The sequence below is a fragment of the Struthio camelus genome, chromosome 4, assembly GCF_040807025.1.
Source record: "Struthio camelus isolate bStrCam1 chromosome 4, bStrCam1.hap1, whole genome shotgun sequence".
Classification (NCBI taxonomy): domain Eukaryota; kingdom Metazoa; phylum Chordata; class Aves; order Struthioniformes; family Struthionidae; genus Struthio; species Struthio camelus.
The window spans coordinates 29044401-29069641 of record NC_090945.1 but is presented as its reverse complement, the minus strand read 5'-3'; the positions used below and the strand labels follow the sequence as shown (position 1 = coordinate 29069641).

Sequence of the window (25241 nt, the reverse complement as noted above, 5' to 3'; positions counted from 1 at the left end):
CTAAAATAATTTCAGTGCCACAGGACTATTCATATATTCACAAGGCATGTTCATTTTCAATCCATTAAATTGCCATTGGACTATTGAAATTGCTGTTGTGCAGTGATAATACTCCATTTTGCCTCTTCAGAGATGCAAGTCGGCCAAATAGGCACAAATCATGTATACCACAGTAATATCCATCAGAATTGCAGTCTGTATTCTGCACTGCTCAAATTAGAGTCTGCTGCCAGATTGTTTGAAAGAATACACAGGAAAGTACACAGCTGTGGCAGTCTCCAACTAAATGAATAATGCAATATCAACATCTGTAGGATTTTTGAAATGCTAAATGTTCAGATAGTAAGTCTCTGCTGCAGACACAGATGGTAATGATGTTGTTGTCCTTGCAGTGGTTGCCACCAGAAACAAACAGAGTTCCATAATCAGACTGGACTGTTAATGGGTAAAACAATACGTTCTTTTAACAGCACTAGCTCTCCATGTATCTCAGAATGATAAATGCTTGCTTTGTGGGTTGCATTTAATTTCAAGCTTTGTTAAGCTAAAGAAATCCACTAATGAATATGGACATCTTCAAGCACGAATACAGATGCCAACAGTAGCTGATCGCACTCAGCAGGTGAATTTAAACTGACAATCCAAGTTAAGGTAGAATAATTAAAATAAATTTTCCATTCAGTGAAAAAGCATAAGAAAGTTCTACGTTTACCTCAGCAAAACACAAACAATAAGTAAACTTTTCCTATATGCGTAATAGTATTATTTCACAGGATTATATGTGTTTTTCTGCTGTTTAAAACTCATCAGTACATATTGCCTAATGAAATAAACAAAAGAAATAAAAATAGTCTCTAAATACAGGCAAATAAATATATCTGTTCATCAGCAAGTGTTTGAGGGTACCTATGAAAGAGAGCACAATGTCTTATAATTCACTCTTTGTCCATTACTTTTTTCCATCAATAAAAATTGTGTTCCAAATGCATTGAGCGGAAAAAAAAAAAAGAAGTAATTTTGCTCAAATTAGATGATGTCCCTGGAGTCAGAGAAAAGCTAAAAGAACTAACTGAAAAGGGAACATAAAATTAAGCGGTGCTGGGAGGCAGAGGAATTACAAGAGGCTAATAAGAAAAGCAATGAGTATATGAAACAAGCCTCTGAAAGAAGGCATGATGTCACCAATCAGCTCATCTGGACAGCTGCAGTCTGAACACTTGATCCCAGACGCAACTTATCTTCTTAGCTGGAATAGGCTCTCTAGAAAGACTGAGGATTATTTCCTTTGCACATTGACACAGCTGAGAGAAGTGTATCAGAAATGTTAAAAAACTGTACCCAAATCAGAGCTGAATATTTGCAAGGCTTAAAAGATAGAGGAAAAAAGTCAAGATGCTAAATCAGAAATTCCAGGAAGTCTGTGCAGACAAAGAAGGAAAAGGATACATTGTTTTCAGCAAATGTTCTTGATTAAACCTATACATAACTTTATAAATTACCACAACATCCTCCTCCTCCTTTGATTTAATTTCTATAAAACGATCAGGATTTTAGCCAAAAGAAACCTTAGGACCTATACTGCTGTTTGCTTTCCTATTTAAATATAGGAAACATGATATTTAGAGACACAGCCACTCACCTCTGCTAGGCTTGGAGTTCATAAATAGCAGGTCTTCAGACGACCTGTGTCATTTGTCTGAGAAGGGACAAAACATGTTTATTCCCACGGACGTTCTCCAGATAAATCTGAAAGGGACATAGTCTTGGATCCTCTATACTGCCATCCTCCAGAGATGCTTAATATTCCCTTGAGGAGCTGCTTAACAAGTTTGTTGGTCTCATGCTTTTAATGCTCAAGACACTTACCTTCTGCTCTTCGTCTGTGAGGATGGAAAACTGTGTGCTTCTGCAGTTTGCTGACAGACAGAGACATCAGAAAAAGTGGATTCCTGTTCATCCTTTTGGGTATTTCTCTTTGGGTTGGACTCCTTCAAGTGTATGTGTTCCTATCCAACAGAAGGCTAGCTTGACTCTGGGATTAGGGAAGGCAGCTATACAAAGCTTGCAGATGATTGTGCATTCAGTCCTTCAGCAGAGAAAGAATCTTCCTCTTTCTAAAAGTTTTGTTTTGAAAAAGAATAGGAGGCAGGAAGAAAAGATAAGAGCAGTGTGAGTACTTCCTAAAGTCAAAAAATCCTGCAGACCCCGGGGATGGAAGATTCCGGGTGGGCCATCAAATAGGCAATAGTTTAACCATAATACCTTAACAGTTTAACTCGTAATACCCTAACAGATGCAAAACTGTGTGCAGAATTGTCGGCTATAGTTTTTAGAGTAAGAAAGTTAGTATAAAACAGAGCCTCTTAGGTCATACTATCCTTTTCCAGGAAAAAAAAAAAAGTGCACTGCTCCTCCCATAGGAGAAAGAGAAGGATTCATAGCCAAAGAACAGAGGCAGGTTGTGAACTCCAGGGTCACAGAAGCTGTTACAGTCAAGATTAAAACCCAGTGAGAATTCTCCTTAAGTACAGAGGCAAAACGCAGGACCTCTGTGCTGTAAATTGAAGAAGAACTTCTGCTACCGACACAAAATGTCCAGCCTGGTATTGGAAACACACGTGTAAAAGTGTGCGTGCAATGCTGGCCAACGGTAATAAAAAAGAAAATATTTTACAAACTTCAAAAAAAAATTAGCTAGCTCTAGAATGCACATATTTCTACACAGACAAAAACATGATGAATGTACACCTTGATGCACAAAACATTAGCATTTTGCAGATGCAGGAATCTGAGCTTCAGATCAAGCCACAGAGGGCCTTAGTAACTTGCCCAAGGTCATAATATAAAACCCATGTAAAGCTCTTTGATTGTGATTTGCTTTCTAATATACAGAAAACTCACATGCTGAGGGAATTGAAACACCTTTTAGGCACACAAGAGCTTCATCTAACTAATTTACTATTCAAATATACGGTAAAGAATCTGGTCCCAGTAGATGTGTGTTCATATCACAAAGCTACCACATATTTTGAAATAATCTGTTACAGTTGTAAGACTGTGGAGGAAAGACCCAAAAATTCAGAACTGGAAGAGAAGGTTACCAAGCAGAATCAAAGGATACCGACAGATGTGTTCAGGAAGCTTAGACGGTGTTTCTATGTTCTATGAATAGCTTGAGTCCAGGCTATTGTGGGCTCATATTCATAAGTAAAGCATTTATCAGAAAATTAATAACGGCATTAATATGGAAATACAATTTCTGCTCTCTCACTGCATCTCATTCCATTGCTGTTCCTTAAATCAAAAACTCCTGAAATCTACTCAGGCACATTATCATAACAGCTATACTATCAACTACAATACATTCAGGCCAATAAGGGCCTCACTTTTTGGTAATATAAGTTTCCTGCAAAAATCTGAGCATGATCTAGAAAAGCCCTTTGATACTCTTTTATTTTTAGCTATATAGTTATTCCAGTTGAACAGACACTGGAAATACTCAAGCCCCAAAATTATACATATTTTGAAATATTTTGCTGGTTTTAGTGAGCAACTTTGTTACTGAACCAGTCTCTCTCCATTGTGTTTTCTAAAAAGTACACATAGGTAATATATATTTTCTATGTCCTAAGAACTCAGAACCACAGCATCTTGCCTTTCTGATTTGGCTGTCAGTGGAGCAGATACTTGGCTTTCTGCTGCACCTTTGCTACTTCATTAAATGAAATGAGACTATGAGACTATGAAATGAGACAGAAGACAACATAAGCATTTTCCATGACACCTTAATGCTAAACAATCTGATAACTGCGGTGTTCTGATAGTTGTGGAATGAATATCTTTACCTATATATGCCCATCACTATATCTAAGCATATTTCTGTTTCTGTCTATAAACAAAGCAGTTCCCTAACTGAGGAAGCTGGTCTGTAGAAACAGGCACTGGTACTACAGATTACTGAAGCAAAGCCAAAGAACAAAAGATGTGTTTGCAAAGATTATAGTTTGTAGATCTAATATCTTAGGACAGTTTCAGCACGTTGAAGAACCTCACAGGGAGAGAACAAAATGTTTTATGAAAACTTAAATTATGTAAAATACTGAGATGTATTATATGAGGCATTTTAAATAAGGGCAGAATAAAGGCTAAATACTTCTGAACTGTCTCAGAAAAATTAATCCTTCTTAATTCATGCACCATTACTAGACTCTGATATTAAAATGTCGCTTGCCTTTAGGCTGATGTAGTTATAATTATTCACTTGTTTTAATTCATATTTTATTTATGTACTGTGTTTTTATGCAGCACCAATTGTGGTGGCATCAAACAATTAAAAACAAGCATAAATTAATCTCTCATTTACCAGCAACCATCTTAAATTAATGAACTAAAGGACCTTCCATGATTTTTAATTAAAACTCTGAATAAGCAAATACGTCTCATATATGTCTTATGAAATCTGAACTTTTCAAGAGGACCTTTTTAACACACCTTGGAGCCCACCTCGTCCCTGTTGAGTCTAAGCTTTCTGTCTCTCTGACCTCTGTTGAGTGTCCCAGAACCAGGTAATATCCTCCTAGCAGCAGTTTGGCAGTAGTTAGTGTATTGATTCTAGAAGAGTCCTCTAACTTAAGAGCAAAAATAAACTGCACAATAAGAAGCCACGTATGTCTCTCTTCAGTAAAATTCTGTATCATTCTGCCTCAGCAAATAGCAACCATCATGCGCAGGCAGGAGACTCCTGGAAATTCAGGAGATTCTACAGAAGGAATAAAACCAAGTAGTTACATGGCACAGCATAGTGAAACGATGATAAAACCAGCTTTTTACAATGCTTCTGTCATATACTTGTCATATGGCCATTGTCATGTGCTTGCCATTCTGAATTATATGATACTCAATAAATATGCTCTTCACTTTAAAAGTTATAGAAAGAGCCTATATTACTTGCAGATTTGTATTTGAAATATACATACGCGTATGCACTCATATATCTAGTGTTAAAAGAAAAAGATTATATTGCAAACTCAAACGCTGAGACGCTGATAAATGTCAGAAATACTTTCATTTAAAATTTCTGAGCGTAAAGATCTAATCTCTGTTATCTAATTTTATTTTCTCTGTTATATTCTCTGTTATCTAATTTTTTATCACTTTATTTTCCAGGAGAACCTCTCAAAACCTAGCTTCCTGCTTATCTTAGCTCATTCTTTTGATAAACTAAGTTCCATAGTTCCCTAGGCCCCAGATCTGGTTTATCTAATCTAAGATACCCTGCCCAATTAATTCTCATTTATTTTGCAGCAGGATTTATTAGCTGAAGCATAACAACAGTGACACACTTAATGCAATACCTGGCCACTCAGCAATCAAGCAAAAAAGCACTTGTGTCTTGCTCCAAAAAGTCACAGACACGAGCCTGTTTGTCCAAATTTTTGTCATAATACCCTCCACTTTAGGTTCCCTCTCCTCAGCTCTCCCACACTTCCCTTTTCTAAGCAGATCTAGTTTTTGTTCCCTTTGCATCTAAGTCAAGCAACTTTCCTCTCCTTTCTGCCAGGAACAGCTAGCATCTTCACTACAAAAGCCGAAGCATTTGAAGGCTAGAAAAAGTCTCCAGGGAATATTTCTACTGAAAAAATAAGAAGTCTATATTTAGTTGTGTAAACCTGGACAACTGTGGACAAATTTTCAACAGATGGTAAAGGGAAAAGCCCTGATACAGCACCCCCTTACTATCAAATTTTGACCACTTATTCAAAAATCACAATTCAGAATAATTTTAAATTCAGACCAGCAAATATTTCTCTATGCTAACAAGTGAATACTTTCCAAAATTTTTCAAAATAATTCAGCTAAAGTAGGTAGTTAGGCCAAATTTGAAGCAATTGAAAACAAGATGCTAGAAACTTAAGTGTCAAGTAACATACAGATTCTTCTCCTTATCTCATCTCCAAAAAGGTTGACCTTGAAAGCCTTCTTACACACAAAGGTATATCACATGTCCTTCTTACATTCTACAGCTTTTAATTTTTATATGAAACAAACAATCATTATTCAATACAGAGGGCAGCTGTGCTGGCGATGTGGCATGCTGTGTGGATTTCTGCAGACCGCTGTTTCATGAAGACTTCAAACACTTGTCCCAAAGAGAAAAAAGGCATCAAACAGCTGTTGCAACTCTCAACAGAAGAACAGCAACATTGCTGAAAATTTTAGTGATCTATTGTTTATCTTCATTTTATCCTCATGTACTCAGGCAAGTGGACTTTATAAAAGAAGTAAGGTCACATAGGTAGCAATAAATCAAGCGTTCAAATACTGTTCTGTGCTTGTATTGCAGGCATAATCTATTGTTTTATGGAGACAAAAGGGAAGAGCAGTTCCCTATCTGCTTCTTTATGTCAGTGACAACACTTTAAGACACGGTGTCAGTCTCAGTTGTGATAGATTTTTTAATATGGAAGCTGTTTCACCATGAGATAGATGTAGGTCATCAACCTGTGACTGGCCTAACACAAAGATTCTCAAAGATGTTAATGCAGGGAGTAAAACCAAACAATTTTTTGAAAGCTTCTTTCATTTTTATAGATATCAGAGAGTGCTCCTACAAAAGGGGAAATGCCACCTTGAATGCTATCTGGCTTTTAAAGTTTGGATATAGCTCAAAAAAAACCCCAAAAAACAAAAAAAACAAACACCCCACACCTTCTGGGCTGCTAGGAAGTTGAATTAAAGTTACCAGAGATACATTGTCATTCGGAAGCAATAGAATTTGATCCCGGGATCAAAACTTTTTTTTTTCTACAAAGCACGCAAGACCCTAAGAGTGGGTCTGCGAATAGTTTTGTCTTCCCGTCCTGAAACTTTTCAAACTTTTGTTTATTATCTTGTACTGTAAAAGAATGAAAATTTGAATTCTCCAATGTTTTTCTGAAATGATAACATAAACAGACATCAGAGTTACTGAAATGCTTCTTTCTGTTTTCATATCTGTAAACATTTTCCCCTTTTTAGGGGAAAAATAAAATATATGAAATGAAAAGCCATCCCAAATGGAATATGTTAACCTGTTCAAAGTTCAAAAACTGTGATATTTTTACACTGACTGTGTGTCCTTGACAGATGACTTAAAAATGAAGTGCCCACAACATCTCCTGTGATACGACAGTGTGACCAAGAAGGCCCAGTATCTGAGAGAGATCAGACTGTATATGAACATCAGCTAGCAGAAGCTGCACCAAGACTGGGGTGATACTAGAGGTAAAGGAAAACTTTTTGAGGAAATGTTAACAGTCTCCTTTTCTTGAGTATTCATAACTTTACAAATCTTTTCCAGTGGTAGTTTAGAACTATTTTTGGATTTTGTGCTGAGGCTAGGCTCTCCTACCTGATCATTTGCCAGAACTATGGTTATTCTTTATGTTGGTTTTGGCTGACTAAAATCTTATCATAGGAGAAAAAAAAAAATCTTACTTAAGTTCCTATATCACCTCTGAATGTAGAGGACTGCAGCATAGGTGCTCGTGGAGCCATAAGCCTTTAAGAAGTGTCTCATTACCAGTACAAACTGCTATAAGACCATCCAAACTTTCTCTCACAGTATTTTCAACAGAATATAGAATCAGTTAAATATCTCAGCCATAATCTTCATAATACTAATGGGTCTGAAATTTTTATAAGATGCCCCAAAGTTCAGAGGTAGAGGTAATCAACAGTTTTGCTCCTCTGGAAACAACTTTCTTGGAGCTGGTCTGAGATTATGGAGCTAACTGCTACAGACACCAGGAACCATCTACCTACCTTCCATCCCAGCTACTATATGGACATTTTGATCTCACACACAGAAAATTTCTGTGCACAGTGGTGACATGAAAAGCTTGAATAGGGCACTTAGAACACAGCTGGAGTGAAATACATAGATAGTGTTAATAGATCATACTAAAAGCAAATAATAATAACTTATCTATCAGTATGATAAAAATCACTTAAGAATCATGGGCGTATTTAAGAAATATAAGTAATTAAAGCTTTGCTCCTAAAATATGAAAATTTATATGCTTTTCTTCACCATCATAGCTTCTACTAGCTCTCACTAAAAATTTCTGATATTAGAGGATGCTATGCATTATTATTTTCAGTATAAAGCAGTTGCAGGTGGTAGAAAACACTTTCTTCAGTGCAAGAACACTTTCCAAACTCTAATATCTTTCCTGGGTTCTACCTTCGTTCCATGCATAACGAAATGAAAAGACTTTCATTTCAATGGACAAATGATCAGGCCCTAGATGCTGTTGCTGTAGTAAACTTCACTGCTGAATTTCAGTGGAGGAAACTTTCAGAGGCTGAGGCTGGTCTTAGATATTGTTCTGGAAATTGGTTGGGGACAAGTTACTCACACAGCAATGTGGTAACATTTCCCCCATGGAAGGAAAACATATTATCACTCACATTACGAGCTTGATATTTCTAGCAGCATAAGGAACAAGCAATCCAAGGTACCTCTTCCATCATGGTCTCCTCATGTGTTAATGTTATCAGGATTTGTAGATATGCTTTGTTTCTGCTTATCTTTGAATGAAGTAGGTACAAGATGCAGTGTTCAGTCTTCTACCTGGGACTTGATCTTGTAAAATGCTGTAAGTCCTGAGCTGCTTGAGGAAACTAGAGTCAAAGAGTTCAGAATGCATTCTTGTTCAAATCTCATGCAGCAGGCTTTTTTTTCTTGTCATTGTTCTGCACAAATCACTGTTTTAAAATTGCTAAGGATGTTAATTAAGTAGATGTATACGTTTTTTCAAGGCTCTTGAAAAGGTGATTTTCTTCACAGAAATTACTGGCTAAAAATTTGGCTGAGTAGGTTTATGAGCCACTTCAGTGGCTCCTGCAAGAAAAAAATCACCCTTATGAACAAGCTGTAAAGGTGCAGAGATAAGTTTCTCACCTCTGTAGTGTTACATATGCTGTGTTTATCAAGTCTCAAATGTTTTTTTTATTTTATTTTTCTTCCATGAAAACCCAATTAGCAACATCTAAATAAAGAAAACGAGGCTTCATCAACGAATGACATAAAAATTCACTTTTTTGGCCACTGAGTGCTCTTGTGCAAGACTTAGTAAACAATCTGTCTAGAGGCTAAAATTCCGTGCCTGGGCCTCCTAAATGTACTCTGAGATGGATCTTTGAGTCCTGAATAATTCATATGTATTTTTGGAGGTGTGTTTTGTATGATGATCAACACTAATGCTGTCACACACTGTTAAGTTTTCTGCTGAGAAGGAATGCTTAAGATCATGGTTTGGGCTCCTCAGTATGCCCAAGATTTCAACAGGAAAAACAGCAGCTGTTTTTCCTATTACAACTTCCCACTTAGCAGATTTTCTGGTTAGAAGACCTACCACCTGATCTTATGCCAACAGAAGTAGGAGCTGTTGGATTTAGTCTGTGATTAACAAACAATTTCCCCTTCCCACAGATAAGAAGTGTAGATTTTATCTGAAGGGATACATCACAGAAAAGAAAAGACAAAGCCACACTCTCATTCTCAGATGAGTCAGGGGAGGTGACTCTCTCTGAGGAGCAGTCCTTCCTGCTGGCTGCAGAAGATATTGCAGAACCTTCCGCAGCAGCATATGCCCAGGGGCTACTTGCCAGCAGTATGACAATGGAATTGTGTTAGGTTTGTCTAAAAAAAATCATGTCTTACTCTTCTCTGGGTAACACATAGTCAGCCTTACATTTTGCTGTCACAAACTTTGCTATCCTGGTGAAACTACTGACTTCCTCATATTCATCAGCTATTTATTTCCCTCACACAATAAAACCATAGCACTGAGGAGATGATACAAAATCAGAAAACATGGGTAGGTACACTTATGTAAATTTCAGCAGTTTGGTTCATGAAGAAGGTTGTCTAGCAGGTTCCACTCCAAAATTGAGAGTAAACGTCCACCACAGTTACTGGACAGAGTTCACTCTTTGGAGGCAGCATTCTGTTTGTCCTTTGAAAGGGGTGAGGAAATGGTTGCATTTTATGCTCACCTGGCTATTTCACATGTTAGCTTTACATATCTGATTGGCATACGTATGTAGTGTAGTTTTGTTCTAATCTCATCTGCTTCCTTTGACTACTGTAATCATAAGTTGCCCTGTTTACAGTAGGCAAGAGAGACTCAGTGGAGAGAAATCTACTCCTCCCGAAAATGATCCAGAGCAGGAGCCTGGTGTAGACTGTTAGAGAGTCGGGGAAAAAAACATTATTTCCTTGAATATGTACTTGGGAAGCTTGGAAGAAGATACTCTTCACATATGTTCACAGATTAGGTATCTACCTGCAAGTAGCAAGATTACTCCTGTTTCCTTCTTTCTACCACTGAGTAGGCCATAAACTGTCAAATTTAAGGAATGTTAACTCATACACTTCAGCTGTAGGCCCTCTTTCTATTTTTTATCTAAGATTAAAGACAAACCTCTAGCATAACAGTCTGTTTTCTTGCCTGCCTCAGCTTTTCTCTCTATCTATGTAGCTACATATAAATACGTATTTGTTACCAGTGGTATAGTACTTTCTCTCAGATGCCCAGGACAAAATTGATCTGGGCTGTAAATCAACAGTGCTGTGAAATGTAACAGTGCGGAACACCTATGAAAATCCAAGTCAGCATGCTATGTACTATGTTCCATCCATACATGCAACTGCCACAGTTGTCATCTGATGTTTTCCCAAGGTGTAAAACCAAATTACATCAGTTATCTTCCCCACCCTCATGAAAAAATTCATATTCAGGGCTTGCCTTTGGTGACAGATTCTACTTTTTGAAGTATCAGTCATAAGACAATATTTCATTTTAACTACTACAGGTAGCAATACCCTTATTAAGGAACTAAGCCAACTCCCACGAAAGTCATTGGGATTCTTTGAAATTACTTCCATGAGTTCAGGTCAGTCCCTGAAATACCTCAGGAAACACCAATACACCAAAAATAACTGTCGTTACCAGACAGAGCCTTATGTGGTTTCTGTTTAAAATATTTATAAGAAAATGTTGAACTGTATTTCACAGTGACTCAGTAAATAACTCACATCATGTTTAGTGCTTTTGGCAATAATTAAAGATTTTGGCAATAATTAAAGATTTAAGGCATTCAACAAAAATATCATTGCTTAATTAAAACCAATACAATTCTTCTGAATTTAAAATATTAGCTTGTTGCCTCTCAGACTTTATTCTAGGTGCTCTATAGGATTTTTCTACCTAATCTTACTTAAAGTAAGCAGTAAGCTATTCCTCCCTGGTTGAAAGCTTTCAAAAAATCGTATTGCCTTAATCTTTACACTGTTAAGAATTGTAATGTGTATTTATTTTTCAAATGTGTGGTCTCATATGCATTATTTAATTTCATTAGAGATAACAGGAAAATTGATACTCACTATACCTTCATACTGCTTGTGTCTCTTTGTTGGGATTGTGGAGCTATAATCTGGTTATTATCAGATAGAGCAATATAGACCCAGGCATTGTCCTCTGTGTCTGGCACTCAGGTCCCTCTCCAGCAGTTCTTTGATCTATAAAACATATGCATATTTTTAGTACCTCCAAAACAACATCAAGTGAACTTTTTCCCCTCTAAATGACTAGATGAATAACACTGACTATTTAATGATCCTTACAAAGGCCCATTTTCATCAGGTGCCAAACAATCACATAACCAATAAAGCAAATTAGATAGAATGACACAAAGGAAAGAGGAACTCAGAATTCATACATATTATCTCAAAGAGAAACGTTAAGTAGGATTCTATCATACCTCAAGTTCAAAGGAGCTAAGCAGTATCTACAAGATCCTCCAAAGACATATTCTAGGTTTTTGTATAGGAGAAAGATTCAAACACATATTTCAGATAACATAATGGAAAAAAGATCATATTCATCTTCATTTGCTTGAAAGTCTACACCTTAGCTTGATAAATCCTATTTCAGCAGCTTTCGACTTGTAATTATAAAGATCAATATTTAAAAACACTTGCTCTGCTAACAGGTACTTAAATGATTCTTTTTTTCTGGGTGTACAGTACTTGGGCCTATTCTGAGGTGAGAAGAAGCAAGGGAAAATGACAATTTTTACAGAAAAATTGATGTAAAATGACCTCAGTAAACTAATATATTTTGAAAGAACAGATGCATTGATAATGTGGTTTTTCCATAATCACAAGATACAGATATTTAAGCTACTTCTGACTGGGCTAGCTCCAGCACTCCCATTAGTTCAGCCATTCAAGTAAAACATTTCATTCAACTCTGCTGAACAAGACTTTCCGCAGATTTTCTGGATGTTTAAATACCCTGTTGCTCCTTTCCTTTTCTCTATTACTTTCATTTTCACTTTCAAAGAATTTTAAGTAGTTAGTGGGCTAGGCTTTTTATTTTGCATAACTGTGATGGCAAATTCAATCATATCGTGAATTCTCAGGTATTATGTATTCTGTTTTTAATTTCAGCCAACAAAAGATGAAAGGATTATTAGTACCAAATATTTTGGCTGACCCTAGAATACTCTATTTCATTTTCCACCTTAAATGGCAGTATGCACATTTTCATTAATTTCTCTCTTTGCTTCTTAATGTCCTAATTTCCTAACAGGCTTCACATGTTTGAAATATTTAAGAAGGCTTTGATCTGTTGTGCACTCTAAAATATTTAATCTTTTTTCATTTGAGGTAATTATTTTTGGTGGGGTTTTCTGATGTGTCCATTGTATTTATTGTTTTTGTGTCACTATGCATGTTTACTGGATAAGATTTCAAAACGATGAAGTACTTCTGTTAGATTCAGTTTTCGCAATTTAGCTATCTCTATTTTTACTTTCAAAGAGCCCTCTTTGTTCAAAGACAGGCATTACTCCTCTAATGCTATTGTTACTTTCCTAAGGCATATCTTCATCATCTGTAAGAGTTTTGTATCCTCTACCTTTTACTTGAGGGGCTTTTACGATATGCTAGTTTTTAATGCTTACCTTCATTCTTGACATAGTTGACTGCTGAACACAATGAAAATGTGTCCCCTTGTACTTGGCTATATCACTATCACTTCTTGAGATCACTCCTACCTTACTCAAGAATAGCCTCTTCTTGGAGAAGTGGAACAAGAACCACTTCAAATGTTAATAAAACGCATCTCAGCTTTGTTGTACTGTGCCGTTGACTAATTGATATGTAACTAGTTGCAATCTTTTATGTGTTCCCAATTTTTTCTGCCTCTTAAAATCTAATTCTGACCTGTGCAGTGTATTTCAGTTTGGGGGTCCTGAGGGAAGATACAGTGTGGAGTCCCAATGGCAGCAAGACGGCCATCCACTGTTTTGGTGTTACTGTGAACTGTATACTGAGACTACAGACTCAGTAGTATGGTACTTTTCAATCAGAATTTTTAATTATGGAAGATGCTGCGCAGCCTCTCAGGAACAGTATTGTTCCCTGGTTCACTTGGTCTTTCTTCTGTAGCATTTCCAATTAATTAGCGGAATCTGTTCCTGGGAACTGCAGGGAGAGGGTTTGGTTATATTTTACTGTTTTCACATAACACCAAGATCATCATCAATCTAAAACCTGTAACACAGATAATTCAAATCCATAGTCCAGGAGTTGTCTGTGCCTATAATTTCACCGCAGAGTGGACTGCATTTCATTTAGTGCACTTAAATATAGGCCTTGTTCTAATGCAGTTGTATATAGCATCATTTCCCTTATTAGACACACAGCTGACATTCTTCTATGACACTAGGTTTCACTGGAGGAAGGAAATCCCCAGCTGATTTATTCTGATAGTGCAAAGGTCCCTTTGTATGAGAAGCTCAATAGGAATTTAATACAATGCAGGATCTACACTCATTCACAGTTCATCATACACCAGAACTATTCTCATCCTCACTGAGAGTCCTGTAACAGAGGCAATCGTATCAATTCTTGGGTCTTACCGTCTCCCGAAAGTTGGTCTGGCTCTGGGAAACAAGTGATTAGATGGGAATTTGAGCTTTCATATTACAGGAATTCAAAATTTTTCAGTCCTCATGACTGTAACAGCAGCTAGAAAATAAAACCATTTCATAAAGGGAAATTAAAATAAAACAAAGAATTATTATTATTTTTTTAAATATGTATTTTTAAAGCCATTTGTCCTTTAGGAGATACTGGAGGAGTGATTTATGACAGTAAAATCTGCAAATGCACACTGGCCCCACCTTTTGAAGCACTGCTGCAAGGTTAAGGTTAACACAAATTCCCTGCATTTACACTGCAGGATAAGTTTATCTTCCAGCACCTGTTATCCATGACGCCTTTACGGTCCACGGCACTATACAGAGCCCTTTCTGCTCATATGCCTATTTTCTCTCAAGTGAAACTAGAGACTGTAGAAGGGTGGTACACACTCAGGCTTTATCCCAAGAAAAAGAAGACAGATTTCTTTTGTGCCATTTCTGTATGGAAACATAACAAACTGAGTGCTACATTGAATGAGCTATTTGTGCATTTCTCAGAAGGGCAGAGTCACATAATCCCCCCCTATGTATTGTTGAATATTAGTAGTATCACAAAAGAGAATAAAAATGACATTAGAATTCTTGTGCTTTGCTGAAAATAAGTGAAGTAGGAAAAAATGCTTTGGAAATACCTCTGTGTGCCTCCTTTCCATATAAAAAGAATCTTCACGTTATGTATAGGTCAGCCAGCCAAACCTCAGTTAAAATTTCAAAGTCTTTATTACCATTTGAAAGGTAAGATCTGTGAAATAATGAATATGGTCAAAGTTGTGCTGAACTGTAGCCGCTGTGGGTAAAATAGAAAGTTTCAAAGTTTTATTATTTTTATGGCTGTATCTCAGAATTACCTTCTTAAGTAATATTAAGAAAGGTTAACTATCCTGAAGTTGGGTAGGAGGGAGTAACATCAAGATGAAACCTCCAACAAAGAAATTCTGCTTTCACTGAGGTAAATCCTACAGACATTGTAATGTAATTTCTTGCTAATGACTCCATTATTAGACCTTTGTCACAGAAGAATCCTTTGAATTTGAAATTATCACAGATCTTTATTCAAACCGTGCATGATAAAAACATTTTTTTTTATCGATTTTGTATTTCATTTGCACAGTTGGATGAAATAATGATAGACCCTAGACATGAGTTTATTTCCCAATAACTCAAAAACAATAATTAAAATAATTACTATGTTTTCCACAGCATAAAAATTCCACAATGCAATGTTATTTGCTGATCCATCAGGAGGCCTTGATTCACCTAATAGCTATAATGGAGGTTTTAGTTGTACATGGTTTCTAAGATGGTTTCAGGGAGCTAGAATTTATACAGTGACTTTCTGAACAAGAGAATGTTCTTTCCCTTCCCCTGTTGCTCACACAGACAAGAATTTAGATCAGAAGTTGAATTGAAGGGGTTTCTGTTACTCCTCCTCCCTTGATCTTAAACAAAGAATAAGCCAGGCTCACTCTGCAAGCTGGCCTCCAGCTCTATGCACTAATTTCAGCACTAGCAAGATGTTTACCTCCTATAGACCTGAAGGTTATATGGGTTACTTACCAAGAGCCCAAGGGCCACATCTAATTTGCCTATAAACTATATACATCTATTATAAGTGTATGGAACCATATTTGGTTGTACTTTATCTTTCCACATTATGCAGATGGAAAATAATTTATTGCGGTTCAAGTTCATTAGCAATATCAACAAACAGTTTTGCTGTTTTGTCCTCATCCTTCCGTTACAGGAAGAGGGCAGCTGGAGTCCACATTATATGACTCAGCAGGTCTCACTTGGCCCTTGGGCTGCACATTACATGCCCCTGCTCTGCTGTTTGATGTGCTGAACAATCTCTGATTTCCAACTGGGGATGTAAACTGATAATGAGATTGCCTTAATGCTCTAAATCTCAGTGGCATTATCACAAGGGCCATTTTCTGGCTTTTGCAGTTGCCTGAAAGGGAAAGTGAAGTAAACAGTAGAGGTGAAAACAGAACTGTTGTATAAGTTACAAGACAAACACAAGCTACTGGTTCAGAAGAAAGTGCAAACTGGTAGCAGTGAAGTGGCAATTTTGTTTTTTTCTGATACCTGTCACACTGAGTATTTATTTAAAATGCTGTTCAAACGGACAAGCTCACAAGACACTGCATCATATTCCCACCAGAGTCTTGGGAAGAGCAGACAAACACTGTAAACACCTTGAAAACATAAAAATAGCATAGCAGGACATATGACCATTTTACATACAATCACAGTATGCCAAGAGATCTGCTGTACGTCAGCAACAAAACCAATGATCTATTAAATGTAATATTAAATAGTCTACTAGCACATCGGTTACAGGTGTTAAAGTAGTCCATAATTACTTATCTAATTTTCACTTAACATTTGGGCTATGGCACAGTTTCTAGTTATCAAGCATCATGTAATTTTATTATAAAATTTGCTAAAAAAGTGTTGTCTTGAGAAACCACAAACAGCAGGGGCAAAATTTTAATAAGTATCTCTGTTAATGTCACTTCAGCAACATAATTCCCACTATTTTAATCACAGGGGGTCTTTAACATGCCTTAAGGGACATACAGTTAAAAACAAGAGAAACAGCACAATTATTAACTGACTACAAAGAAAGAAAAGTAAGGAAGTTGTTTAAGCATTGCTAGAAAATAAGGCTCTTAGAGCATTTTTATACTTCTCCCCTCAGTAGCACATGGTAATAACATATATATTTATACTAGGGTAACCATACAAGACACTGACCTTTACTAAAATTAATTGGGCATTATTTTGTTGCAACATCCTTGAACTCCTGCAACTAGTCTGCGCTACCCTGTGAAGCTGGCTCAACACTGTTTGTGCTGGCTGGCCCCACTGTGTCTCTCCTCAGTCCACTTCCCCCATGCCCTGTCCCCTGTTACATATCACATCTACAAAATGTGGGAGCATGTCACAGACTCCTCCCTTAAGCAATACGCTCCCCCAACCAGCGATATCCAGCAAGGCACTGGAACAGAACTGAGCTTCTGCTCACACAGAAGTATACAGGTCACAGGCAGGCAGGGCACTACACAGCTGTATTAACTGAACATGCTGGAGCATCTCCAGGTGGGTTCAAGGAGGAAATTAAAAGGTACTTGCCACATAAAAAACTTTGTGTTTGTTTTCACACAAAGTCCCCCTACACACAAAGCCACAAGAGCCAGTTGTGAAATTCTCAAATTCTTTTACTTTAGCCTTTTACCTGCACTGGACAGTGGGCATAAATTATAATGAACTACACATTCCTAGACCCCACCATTATATCTGTATGTTTAACATTTATTTTACTGGTCCTTGAATGATACTGTGCACGAGAAAAAAAACAGTACCACACTGGGGAAATGTCTTACAAACACTTCCAAAATATATGTCAGAACACTAGAATCCTAAAAATATCTGCAGTATTATACTAATAAATATGCACTGCAACTGAAGCATATTATGCCAAGTATGAGAGAACAAACAAGGTGTGAACAGCTGAGGGAAAATATGGATTGGACAGCAGTAACCAATTTTACAAAGACTTTGCTTCATCCTTATCTCATCCTTGTGCCAGACCTTAATTACTGGTTTGAATTTCATGATGTCCTCCCGGCCTATCACCAAGCTTCTAGCTTGTTTTTTGTTTTGAAATCTATATGGTTTTTACGGGTACCTCAATGCTTGCCCTGATCCTTCCGACATCTATTATCCTGAGCTGGGCACCATCTTTAGCATTATTAGTTCCAGATGTGATCAGCTAAGCTTGGCCACCTGATTACAAAACCATGAAACTCTTTTGCCAGGCTTTCACTGGCAGTAACAAGGGCCATCTTGAATTTCTACAAGCCACTAATGAACACTGGAACGAGCTACCAATCAAAAATCCAGGAAAATGAAATTAAACTGCTTGTGAGCTCAGTAGGTGGAGCTACATCAGCAGTTTAGTTTGATGAAAGAGTTCTTTACAAGAGTGAGTCTGTCTTACATCTATACATGGAGCCCTGTGATACCCTCTCAAGTCTTCGTCACTCCAAGCCCTTTCTCTCCTGGGGGAATGGAAAGCACAGTCACACACTCTCAAAATATCCCACCTGCAATGTGGACTCAGTGTCCTCTAGCAGCTAGCTCTCCAGACATGCCCAGTGAATCTCAAACAGGCAACCAGTGCGAAATTCATGCTGACGAACACACAGTGTGGACACATCGGTTTGAAGACATAACAGATGATACCGAATCTAACCCCACACCAGGCATAATGCAAACACACCCTGTGAATCAAGTGACTTAACAAAACGTTACTGAATGGGGAGAACAAAGGAGAAATGGGAGTTAACCAGAGTAATATATCCTTTCTCATTTTTGATAATAGTTCTGTAAACAACAAAACCAACAATCATGTCATAAAATGGGGGATGGTATGTTGCTCGGTAAGGAGAAATACGGTCACCAGAGCAAGCCCGCTAAATGTGCCTCAGACTGAGTGGCCACCTTAATCTAATGCAAAAGCTTGCAGCCCACTGAGAGCAAAAAGTGTGAAAAAATTGAGCTCACTGAGCACTCACACAATTTATTTTAATTTTCCCAGATCTCTGAATGAAGTCTAAAGCTAATATTTATTACTTTATTCCAGGAATTGAATTTGGACTCTGTTACTGGCAATTAAATCAATCCATTATTCTCTACCCAATATATAATATTATTTCAAAGTCTTCCCTTCTCATTTCTTGGTGAAGCAACTGTTAGAGCATTTGCTGTTTTCCAGCCTCCTCTTTTAGTAACAAGCTGCAAATTGTGGTTGTCAAATCATAGAGATCTATTGCCTATCCTACTAGATAGCGAAGTTATCCTGAACTATGCCCACCATCTGCTTCAGTGAGCCACTTCCTGCTTCACTCCCTACAATATTAGCCAGTCCAGTTCTGTCCCATCTATAGCAGGGCTACACATAGTCCATATTGCCCGGGGAAATAACTTGAACAAATTCTCCTGTCTTTTTTTTAGACTAGGATTTTGACACCCAAAGGCTGCAAACTTTTGCAATAGGGGGGTCATCACTCAGTCTCAGGCACATTTAATTTGCCTAAGCTTCTCACCTAACTGATAATATGATGTCCTGCATTTTATAATGTCGTTGTTTTGTTCATTACAGAGTTATCAAACAGATGTGATCAAACTTAAAATGAAAACTGAACACATTTTGGGCTTGCCCACTACCGCTTTTTATTTATTTCCCTTTCTCTGCATGAAGAGTATCCTCCTCCCCTGTGAGCTTCAGTCTGGAGCACTCTCTGAGGAGCTGCTCTTCACTTTTAGGCTTCCTTTTGCACCTAGGAATGTCATATGCGGAATTGCCTGAACATAGCAAGATTGATATTCTTGAGTGCAAGATTCAGAAAGCTAAAAACACCTCAAGAGAGAACTCACCATATAAAACTCCAGTTAGGAAAATTTCCTGTGAGATATGATCTGTAGTTTAGAGCTGTGGATTCACAAGAGTATTCTCTGATCTCTGGGCACATTATCAGAAATAATACTATTTTTGACCTAAGCCGAAATGAAAAGTGAATGCCAGCTAAATTCTTTCAAAGAATAGATGAGAGTTTCTGGCCTTATGAGATCCAGGCTTTGGATCCCAGGTGCATTCAGTCACCTTCCAGCAGCCCATAGGATAGACTTAAAGAAGAACGGATTTTGAGATACATCAGACTGCTCACTTTTGCTGTCAGCTAGCTGAAGACCTGTTTCTGCTCAACTTATTAGGAACTGATATTCTAAGATCTCTCACAGGGCCTAGATGCCAAGTTAAAGATCCTGGATCGCACAGGAGGATCTAAACAATATTGCCATGCTTATCTGTGAGTAAACAAGACCCTTATTCAGCCTAGCACTTTGCCTACTGCAAACAGGTATCCTGATACCTCCTTTTGAGACCTTCATTTGTTGTTTGTCTTTGGACCAAATTCTTCCTTATCTTAGATTTAGTAATCTGTGCTTTTCTTTCAACTTGCAAATAAAAATTTCTATTAAATTTTATGGGATTTATACCAAAGATGATTTCCAAAGCATCTCACAGATGAAAATAGTCTAGAAAATTAAAGGAAAATGGAATTTACAACAGTGAGCTTTATATAAACACACACGGGATATTATAGCCAATGGCATCATAATTGTTCTTCATAACTTAGGCTTGCTCTTCAGTGTCAGATAGTGGAAAATTTTTAATTATGTGGGATGTCTCTTTTAATAACAAAAGCAATCTGAGCAGGTGTTAAATTTTCTAAACTTCATAGGTGTAAAATCAGTTGTGACTATCTCTAAATTTCAGTAGAGGTGTAGGCAATTTTTGACTTAACACTATAATGAAAATATAATCATAATGAGAAAATATAATAACATTGTTAATAACTACCTCTACATCAATATAGGAATTCCTTACCTAAAGGACTTTAGAAAAATGTAGAAACTTGTAGTGGGAATAATCTGGTATTACTTTTCATCAGCCAATCATCTGCCATTGCTTTTGGCAACTATGCTTGAAAAACTTCAGCTAATAAAGTTTCTATCCTTCGGAAGACTGTCCCAGATTAGATAGATCTTGAAAAGCAAGGAGTTGGAAGAAAGAAAGGTATAGATCTGATCATACTAATCAGTGAAATTAAATAAAATAAGAAGGGGCATTACCTTGGGTACAGGTAGAGAGGAAACAGTCCATATGAATTTCTCTGCAAGAAAGTATGCAAACAATTACACTGATTTCTTTGTTACGCAAAGGTACTGTAAAATCATACATGATAATGCACCCACTGAAGGACAGTTACTATTGCTATATCAACTACAAGAAAAGAAGAAATTTTGAACAATGCATTTCCTTTTGTGAGCACTTAGGGATAAGTCTTGTTCCCAGTCTTTCTGGGCACTGGTTCCTTGAGTGCCATGGAATCCCTGCTCCTCCACTGCATACATGGAAATGATATATTGAATAACATACTTTCATCGGTCAATTGGGCTTAGTTTTGCAGAGTCCTTCTGTGACTCTCTGCTGGACAGATTGTTGGGCAGATTCAGTAATGATTATGTTTTTATTCCCATAAACCAGACAAATAATGGTACTACTTATGAGTCAAAATATAGGCACACTATTCTTTTACTCTAGTCAGCTGGCATGATCTCAGGTAAATAAATCAAATGGTCTGAGAAAAGAGTTTGTAAAGAAATTATTCCCATTTTGGTTGCCTTCTGAGAAGGGTGTTACTGGCCAGAACACAGTTCAGAGAGTGAACAGATATTGCAAGAGCTTTAGATCATGAAAGTTCTTCTGAATTTTTTCTAGCCCACAGTATCTGGGAAAGAGGAGCATTTTTCTGTCCATTTTGCACTGTGTGAGAAAGAGAAGGACAATGAATTGGCACTTATTTGGATTCTTTACATTACATATCAAATACACAATTATCGTTCATAAATATCTTTCCACAAAAAAAGGCAGCTGAGCAGAAATGAGCAGGAAATATCCTGCTATCAGATTACACTACTACTTGCGTAATTAATGTAGTAGGTAGGCACGACAGTATCAGGCTAAGTAAACAAGCTGCTAATCTTCAAGGAGCTGTTTTTTGAAAGTGAAGTGAAGTTCTGATCTAACGAAGACCTTCATCATTCCAAGAATAATAATGGCACATGCAAAAATATTCTTCTGCACGGAATTTTGCTTCGCTTTCTTTACATGATCTTGCTTACAGATCCATCTAAAATATTGTTTAACTATTTATGTGATGCTCATCTTTGTGGAAGAGAGTAGGTTAAAATCTAATGCTGCACGTTATCAAATTAGATCTCAACTGGATACATCTTCCAAGCAATTTCAGTATCTCCTTCAAGTCTGTGCAACATGTATTTATTCAGGTGGAATTTAATTAAACTGAACAAATTAAAACTGACTACTGATTCATTTCAAAGCATTGGAGCAGTGAAGTAGACAGGGACGCTGGAACAATTTGCAACCACCTAGGACATCATCATCTCTCAGTGGCCCTTGATTAGCCATTAATAATTTTGTGAATTTTAAATTTGATTTGCATTGTGTAACAACTGAGTTGAGGAGAAGAGAGACCTGTTAAGCTTTGCATTTCAGCAAATCTGTCAAAGTATTGAAACACCAAAATAAACTTTTTGATCATTATAAGCAACTGTCATATTAGCCAATATATGTATCACTTCTTCATCTTCACTTCATTAGCATGCCTGGTGCCAGCTTCAGCATCTGAGCAATATTTGCCCCTGTTTGATGGCTCTGTTTATCCTCTTGCACGTATAGGACCACGTCACAGCCCTGGTAACCAAACCAGGTTACAAGGTTTTATGTAACCTGTCCTGAGAAAGCCTCCAGTGAGGAAAGTTTCACAGCACCCACAAGTAATCCATTCCAGTGCTAAACTACCTTCACATTAGAAAGTTGTTCTGACCACCTAAAAGAAATCTCCTTTGGTGCAATTTAAGGTCATTATTTCTTCATATCCCAGTGGATGTCAAAAATACGTTATTCCCCTAGATCTTGAAACAGTCTTTTACATACTTGAAAACTGTTACCATGTCTGTTTTCCACTCCTTTGGAAAAGTCAAACATAGCTTTCTGAGCTTTTTCTCATAGACCATGTTCTCAAAGCCCTCAACCATTCTTGGGGCTCTCTCTTACAGAATTATCCCACCTTGAGTTTCCATTGGAGTTGGTCAGCTCTGCACTAGACTTTATTAAAAGCTGTATAATTTACAAAGTGGCCCACAAAAGGTAAAAGAATTGACTTAAGGATTGGATGCCTAGAAAGCTTGCTGCATAAAAGTGAAAGTTAAAACAGCTTTGGCTCTAGACCACGGTAGGGTCTCTAGACACCATCAAAATGCAATAACTGCATTAACTCTGGAATAACTGAAGAGTGGCAATAAGTTGAATATTCCACATTTTCCAAAAAAAATACAACATACAAAATAACACCAATATGTTATGATCCCATAAGTGCTAGCATTTACCCATATTCAAAATAAAAATTGGCTCTAAAATAAGCATTTGGAAAGCAGAAGGAAAGCATAAATCACTGTGATTGCTAAAACAAGTGAAAAATAATTGGAAGAAACTCAAAATAAACATCAAAAATGGTGCTCAGTAAAATGTCCACAACATTTGAATAGCTGAGGACAATTTTTCTTTTGCTGAAAAAAAAAAACAAACTGTAAGGAAACCAACAGGAGGAAAAAGTGGTAAGCAATTTTACAATCAAAATCACGAAGGAAGAAAAGACTCAGAATCAGCACCATCAAATATATAGGAAAAAGGATATGTTCTGATTTATATTTAAAGTTTAGGAGCACTTAACTGATAAGACAGACAATACACAATGATTTCAAAGCATGACGTTTTTCTTCCAAACTAACAGAGCCATCTTCAGTGTGATTTTACAATTTTGTGTGCAAAATTACAAAAGCTGTCTATACAAACACTTGTATATACAACCTCCTCTGTTGTACAGGCTAGTAACATGGAACTGTTCCATGTGCAGGGCTATAATTCAGGAAGCCAATAAATACTCATTACATGAAGAAAAGCCTAGGGCTACCCAGAAAAACTATAAACCAGGTTATTTAATTTCAATTGCTTTGGAATTTAACTATGCAGAAAAAGTCAAATGAGGACAGACCTGAAGAGCAGAGCTTCATATAGAACTTTCTATGTGCTTTCATAATAGGAATTTAATAGAGCTATCACTCTATTTTGTATGAATAATATTTTTTTCCAACTTAGCCTTGTTAGATTTATAAATTGTTCATGAACAAAGCTGCATTGTCTTTAATACGTTTGCTTCTTGTAGGCTTTTCTTAACAGTTTAGACAACTAATTTTCAGAGTATTTTTTATGAACTGTTCTCAGATTTGGATAGTGGGTGGTTGCTAATTCAAGCTGCACTGTTCCCATTTTCATATCGGCTAAACTTCTTGCAAATAATAACAAAAAAAATAAACCCTATGTCCAAGAAGATTTCTTAGATGCATAATTGAGCCCTCTCAAATAATTAAAATGATTAAAATAATTAAAATATCTGAGACTTATGAACATTTGTACAATTAACCAGAAGATGTTAGAAGGCTTATGACTGATGATTAGTAGCCCACTATGGATCATAGCTACTCTAAAGTTGACACTGTCCTCAGAAATATACTTATATTTATGAATCTAATTTAAAATATGTCTTTATTTTTGAATCAGCCATGAACACTAGCTTCAAAACTATTTTTGCTATTACATCAAAGTACACAAAACAGACAATGCAGATGCTGTGGGCATGATGTTGGCTAAGATAAAACAACTTGTCCAAAGATACTAAATAGATAGTGAAGAGATTTTTTTGAGTTTATAAAGAAATTAATTAGGTAGGGTCTGCATCTTTTACCTTTTAGTAAATGACGTAAATGAGCCTAAGAGCAGCGTTCCAACTTCTTCAAATTACCACTAAGCAGGAAAAAAGCAGAATGAAATCTATGAATAGACAAGGAAGGAATTAATACAATAGTTCACTTAATTTGATGAATGGATCAGAGTTCAGTGTGCATAAATACTTTCGAAATGAAGCATAAAGAATGGAATTATTTACTAATAGAAGAATGCATTAATGCAACAAGCATAGAAGAGATTTGAGAGTTAAAACATTGGCAAACGTGCCTCTCTAAAGAAGGATGCAAGGATTATGAAAACATGATCTGCATGAAAACTATGTAGATAGACTACTAAGCTCCTTTCTAAAATCGTTTTTCAATGATGTATTTTCTCTCAGAAATCTATAATGTACTTTAGAGAGGGAAGTATAGTTATGTAATGAAAAATAACGTATAAATAGTAGATTTCTGCATTTACATGGCACTTTGCAATTCTTTTGGTCTGAAACGCTTACAATTTAAAGTCCTAGTCTTACAGACACTTACCCAGAGCTTGTTACTGGAAATATTCTCAGCAGAGTTAATTGGGCTACTCAGAATAAGAGATACTTGGCAGTAAGTATTTGCAAGATACATCCCTAAAAGAAACAATATAACAGGATTGGAACTCAAGGTTAAACTTTACCTAATCAAACACTGATAAATTATCATAATAAATCATTCAAGCAAAAAAAAAGGATGACTAGATGAAACTACTCAATATA

The 25241-nt window shown here is 36.7% G+C and overlaps 1 long non-coding RNA gene across 1 annotated transcript; it reads right to left on the bottom strand.

The window, feature by feature from the left end:
• Positions 1-1866: 1866 nt before the first annotated feature.
• On the bottom strand, positions 1867-24553 carry LOC104153410 (uncharacterized). Its single transcript, XR_696240.2, has 6 exons — positions 24495-24553; positions 20740-20780; positions 14670-14779; positions 13975-14083; positions 11437-11566; positions 1867-2114 (listed from the first exon to the last, which is right to left on the bottom strand). It is a non-coding gene; the product is annotated as an uncharacterized lncRNA (long non-coding RNA).
• Between the last annotated feature and the right edge of the window lie 688 nt (positions 24554-25241).